The sequence below is a fragment of the Stylophora pistillata genome, chromosome 2 (genome assembly GCF_964205215.1).
Source record: "Stylophora pistillata chromosome 2, jaStyPist1.2, whole genome shotgun sequence".
Classification (NCBI taxonomy): domain Eukaryota; kingdom Metazoa; phylum Cnidaria; class Anthozoa; order Scleractinia; family Pocilloporidae; genus Stylophora; species Stylophora pistillata.
Window position 1 is genome coordinate 46,330,225 of NC_142520.1, and position 6,339 is coordinate 46,336,563.

The window sequence follows — 6,339 nt, forward strand, 5'->3', positions numbered from 1 at the left end:
CGTTTGCAGTCACATTCAAAGTTGTGATTGGCTTCTGTATTTCTCACCTTTGCCGTGAACACAACTCGAGTCGGGGTTTCAATTCTTTGTTTCCTTGACAACTTTTGGCTACAAACCTTTCATTTGTAGTACGTTCGATTCTTCTCGATTATTTCTACATAGAGTGAGTTCACATAATTATTTATATCATCTTCAAAACATGGATCCAAGATTAATCCATCGTCCAAAGGCAGGGTACACATCAGAGAAATCAGCAAAAATTTCGTGTGCTTCTCTTGAGACTGCAATCAGGCAAGCCAGCGGATTCTCTTTACAAGCCAATGACAATTCCCAAAGTATCCACGTGATCATGCCCGTGATCGGAAACAAAGAAAAACTCCATTTCGCGCTCGGTTTTGAATGTATTTTGCACCGGTTGATCGTTCGTGTGTTAAGCTATTTCTTTTCTCGACTGTTTTGCTTAACATAGCATCTCTAACGATGGGTTTTACCGTTTTTCAATGGGAAAACCAGAACATGGTGAGTGGTATAAATGAAAAGCAAGTCGGTGGCGCCGTGGAGATAAAAGAAGGGACCACTGTTCACATATCGACTGGCCGGTACAAGGGTCGAGCGGCCATTTATAAAGGTAAGATTTTGAAAGTTTGTGATGAGTTCAAATTGCGATATTCGGTACATGATCAAAACTGAGAATCCATTCGGTCACTTGCATGCCATTATTTCTTAAGCTTACGCTTTACAATGAAATAACTCCAATAAGCTGAAGGTTTCAGGATTATTTTAGTCACGTTTGACAAGCTGCGAGCCCAGCAAAAAAAGATAAACAGCTGCTTAGTCTACAGTTGAGGATAACTTCGTTACAATTTATTGTTACAGTTACGGCAAGATTTTAATGCAAAAAATCAATTATTCAACTGTAATATCAAGCCCTTCACTCCCAAGAGTGGTAAGGTGGCTTGTACCAGTTTCCTCGCGCGGGGAACAGGTCACTCTTGCGTGACGCGCGCGAGAGAAACGTGCGAAAGAAGCGCGAGATCAAAAGATGAAAATTCAAAACAAAGATGGCGGCGCGTGGAATTTTTTCTACTTTTGTGAGAAGTTTACCTAAGAGCTTGTATTTGATGTGTTGAGCGGCCACTATGAATGCAGGAGATCTATAGAAACTTAGATAACGAGGACGATTTTCGGAGAAGTAAAGGTTGCTTCACTTCACATTTAAAAGAAATATTCAACCGATATGAAATCTTGCGACGGCGAAAAAAGAAGAACTCAAGTGAAGGATAATCTACCTGAAGTGGAAGAAGACTTTGAAACTTCAAGGAAAATAATATGATATAGCCAGAAGTCATGTGTAGGATTTCTAAGATGAGCTCGGGAGGCTGTCTTTGATGGCTGTTTAATGATTTTCTTAGCAGTAACCATCTGTAAACATCAGATCGTAGGTGCTCGCGCGAGCACACGCAATTGTCAGCGGTAGCTAAAACAGATCATGAGCAAATGTCGATCTTATAGAATCCAGATTTTTAAAACGCGCGTGGAAATTGCTAAACTCACGAAAGCTATTGCATGAAAACAAGTCCGGTGACCCCTTCTTTTTATTGTTCCAATATGATAATAACGTCGAAAGGAATCATCAGAAAAAAAACTACAAAATTCTACGGAAGGAAATTTGTGATGTGTGAAAATTGTACTTTTTGTAGATTTTCTGAAATTCCGCTCCGTAGAATTTTTTAAAAATCTTTGTGCATTTTCCTTTTCAAGTGCCAAAAGCAATCACTGAAAAAAATCAGGGGGTCACCAGGTTAGTTTTCGAATTATTTAAGCCACAAGCTAAAAAACGCATCTGAATAAGCCTAGGAAAGCGTTGCCATGTTAACTGCTAGTGACGAAATGACACTTATTTTTGGATAACCAATGATTATGTAACTCAACCCCTTAAAAGTGTTCAACTGGCCTTGGTCAGTCTTTCTGTTGTATTCTTTCAAAGTTACAAACCATCAAAAAGATGAAAACCGGTACGAGCCACCTTAAGTCAAAATTGAGTACAAATCTTTGAATTTCAATTTGCAGAATCAACAAAAACAGTATAACATGAAAATGCTGCTTGACAGCATACAGCTATATATACATTATAGTATAGTCTTTGGTGCAAGTAAAGTGGAGACTTTTTCATTCCAAATTAAAGGTGTTTCCAAGGAATTTTCATGGTGCTTGCATATTCCCAAGAACCCCCTGAAAATTCAGGGAAAATTTTCATGGTCAATGAATTTTTTTGCATATTCACAGGATACTCATGGGTCATGATTTGCTGCAACCCATTAAAACCTAGTGAATTTTAGCACCATGAATTTTTTTGACAAGATCATCATATTATCTTAAACATCATCAATCTTCTATGTTATCTACCGGGATAAGATCAATATACACAGTTTTGTATAATAATAGGAACAGCTTAGTTATTAAGAGCCACTGACCATAGATATTGAGAATCCGCCAACCATTGCAAAATTTCGTAATTCGTTTTATTTTTCCTAAAGGACCCTTTTGATGAACCTTTTCGTGAAAATTATATCACAAAGTTCTATTGCACTTTTTTTTTCTCCAAAAAATTGAAAAGTTTGAAATACCCTTAAATGGCCGTTGTCCTCCCCGTAAGGCAATGAAAAATTAAGCAACTTTGGCAATTTCATACGCTACAACGCAATGCGATTCTGCTTTTAAATTTTGTGTAGTAACAGATGGTCCTTTTATCTCTTAGAAAATATTATTTTGTTACGTTTAAGTCTGAATAGTAACCTGTTGAAATAAAGTACATCGCATCTCTTTCGCGGAGGTAAAATAAACCTTTGAACAGGTCTGCCGTTTATATTTACAACTCATAATGTACATCATCGTAAAGCTTTATCCTTGTATTTTAATTCCTCCAATTCTCTATCTTGGCCCGCTATAAGCGGCACTTCCAGGTTTTCAAGAGTTTGGGCTATTTTGTGGAAAATGCAATGCGAACCGCTGAACAACCGTCACGACCCATTTAAAGGCCTTTAATAAGGCCTTGTATCATATAGTTACAAATCAAAATATATATTCACTTTATATGTGACAGACCTTTTCATAGGCCACTGAAGTTGACCTTTATTTTACCTCTGCAAAAGAGACGGGAAGTACTTTATTTCAAGTGGTCACTATTCAGATTTAAACATAACAAAATGACAAGAAATTAATATTGTTCAAGAGATGAACAGACCATCTGCTAGTGCACAAAATTTAAAAGCAGGATTGCATCGCTCTGTAGTGTACGAATTTTCATAATTTTTCATAGCTTTACTGGAGGGGGACAACAGCCATTTAGGTGTATTTCGAACTTTTCGATTTTTGGGAAAAAAAAAGTGTGATAGAACTTTTTGATATCATTTTCAAGAAAGGTTCATTAAAAGGGTCCTTTAGAAAAAATAAAAAGAATTACAAAATTTTGCAACTGTCAGCGGACTCTCAATATTTGTAGTCAGTGGCTCGTAATACTTGAAGGCACAGAAACATTACTCTTACGCTGATGCATTTTATGTTTTAGGGCCATATTTGAAGGACTGTCTAAACACATTTGTGATGAGACACTGGTCAGCGTCAAGGCAAATAATCCCAAGACATTGCTCTGTTACAAACAACAATAATTTAATATTTGTAAAACCTGTGGCCTCACAGTGTAGCAGTATGGAACCACTACCTGCTGGAGCCTACACTTGGCTTGTGAAGAAGCTGTCAAGGTAAGGGGACACTAGTGGATGTTTCCAGCAAAACAGGATATGCTACGGTGGCAGCCTTAAAGGAAGGCCGAAATGCAGTGTGGCTAAGCACTGCATCAGAATACGAACTAGCAAGCTTACAGACAAGGGTTTCTACCCTCCTGTGAAGCTGTTAAATTAAAAGTTGGGAATCTCCACAGTATTTAAGCATAAAATAGTGACAATTTATGATATTCAAATTTGGAAATATTTTGAATGGACCCCTTAATTTTGTGGCTGCCATCTTGGGAAGGGTTCATAGTCCCTCTCTATAAACAAAATTTCATTAGTTAACTTGAAAAAAATAAGAAAAAGGGGGCCAATGAAAAAGACCTGGAATTTTTAGGGTGAAAAATTGAATATTTATCTTTGTAAAATCCACCACTATGCTATACAATACTGTGGGGTTGCCCAACTTAACCCTCAGTGTAGTCTTTTTTTTTGCACAATTGACTGAATCTCTGTAGCATGGAACATCTTGGGCTGCAGAACTTTTGCAGCATTGAACATCTTGGGCAGCAGAATTTCTGCTGCATGGAACATCTTGGGCTGAAGAATTTCTGTAGCGCAGGGTATTTCAGGCTGCAGAATTTCTGCGGCGTGGGGCATCTGGGACTGCAGAATTTCTGCAGCATGGGACATTTAGGGCTGCAGAATTTCTGCAGTGTAGGGTATTTCAGGCTGCAAAATTTCTGCGGCATGGGGCATCTGGCACTAGAATTTCTGCAGCATGGGACTTCTTGGGCTGCAGAATTTCTACAGCATCTTGGGCTGCAGAATTTTTGCAGCTTGGAACATTTTGAGAAAGCAATTTCAGAAATACATTATTTGTGATTATTTTTTTGAATGCAATGGCTAGTTATCCTGTTAAGTAAGTCGTGTAATCTCATTTTCTACTGTCTTTGTTGTAACAGTGGCAGACATGCCTCTGAATGGTTGCGTTTTTCTTCCTTCAGAAACATTTCTAATAAAATAAAGGATACAGAAGCTCCTATGATTGTCCGTCCGACTTATATGTATACAATTGAGGGATTTTTTTTTTATGTCAGTGAAATAAGGAGAAATTTTGTCAGTGTAATTCGTGTAAACTTAACAGTCCGTAATGAAACCCAAACTTTGCATTTTTTTTCTAAGCCACCATTTCAGTATCCGTAAGTTTTGCAATAAAATTCCTTCCTCAAAAAATCATGGATTCCGTGTGTTTTCGCAAAAATGCTACGACTTTTGTGCCTTAATTTTACTAAGTCGATAGAAAAAGGCAGTTTTTTGCGGAAACTAGCTCTCAATTACCCTTGAAAAGCCCATTTTTGTTGGAAAATGCTATTTTGGAAAAACGCAAAATATATTGGAAAGCTTTCATTATACACTGTCATTGAACGTGGTCCTCATCATAAGCCAGGTGACGATGATGTCAGGGAGGGGGAGGGAAAGATGCCGAGACAAATATATAACTTATTCTGGTGCACGTGGTTGCAAAACATATTCTTCAAAATGGGTGACTACTAAGTGTTAATAATAGTTATTAAAAATATACTATGATAAAATTGAAGCATATAACATGTTAAGATGTTAGCAACTATCATGATAAAATTTTCACTATGTAAATTTGATGTAAGTACGATCTTTTTTTTTTTGGAAAAAAGAAAAATATTACAGTAAACCTCGATATATGTGCTTTACATTTATCAAAACAGAAGTCGAGTGCACGTTGGCTTAGTCCGAGTGTATGGCCGTTGTTTTTTTAACTTTTTGTCTTAGGTCGTCATGGCGTCATTGTTTCTGCCTGCTATCGATTTTCTCATTATTCCTAATGGTCCTTTTGTTTTTCGTTTGAGTTCAGGGATGATCATATCTCCTTCTTGAGGACAGTCTGTCAACTGACAATGTCGTCCTGGATTTATTAGCATAATGTTTGTGTAAGAAATAAACATATGGTCATTTAGTGCAGTCCTTACTAAAGGAAAGGCCATACTGTTTGAAGGGAGGAGGGGAGGGTAAGCTTTCAAGAAAACTGGTAAAGAAAAATTTTTGGAACAATTGCACACAATCTCCCTTTACTTTTGTCTAAGATTTTCAACAGCGGGTTCATTCGTAACGGCACAAATATTAAAGGCAAAACTTGGGTAACCCACAGTGCCTGGTATACCTGGTAAGTTCCACCATAAAAGTCACAGGTTAACTATCTTACTCATTTACTCTGATTAACATGTGACCTAGCTTCCACCTTCGCTCCCTCTCCCCCCCCCCCCCCCACCCTCCCTCCTCTCGCTTTCACCATTGTACTTGCAAGAAAAAATAAAATCCCTGTCCACGTAAACAGAACATTCCTACTTCGTAGCTGATTTCATTTGGACCTAAGACGTCGCTGCTCATATTTGCTGGTAGTCTTACCAATGCGCGATGGATTTGACGCGTTCCTTACACAAATAATACAGACTCTGAACTTACAGCCCCAACAGCTGGGCATTGTTACTGAAAATGCCTGATGGTAATTTCTTCAACTGGTTATTGTTTAACAACCTAACAAAAGTAATATAAAGGGGTATTGATTCAATTATGC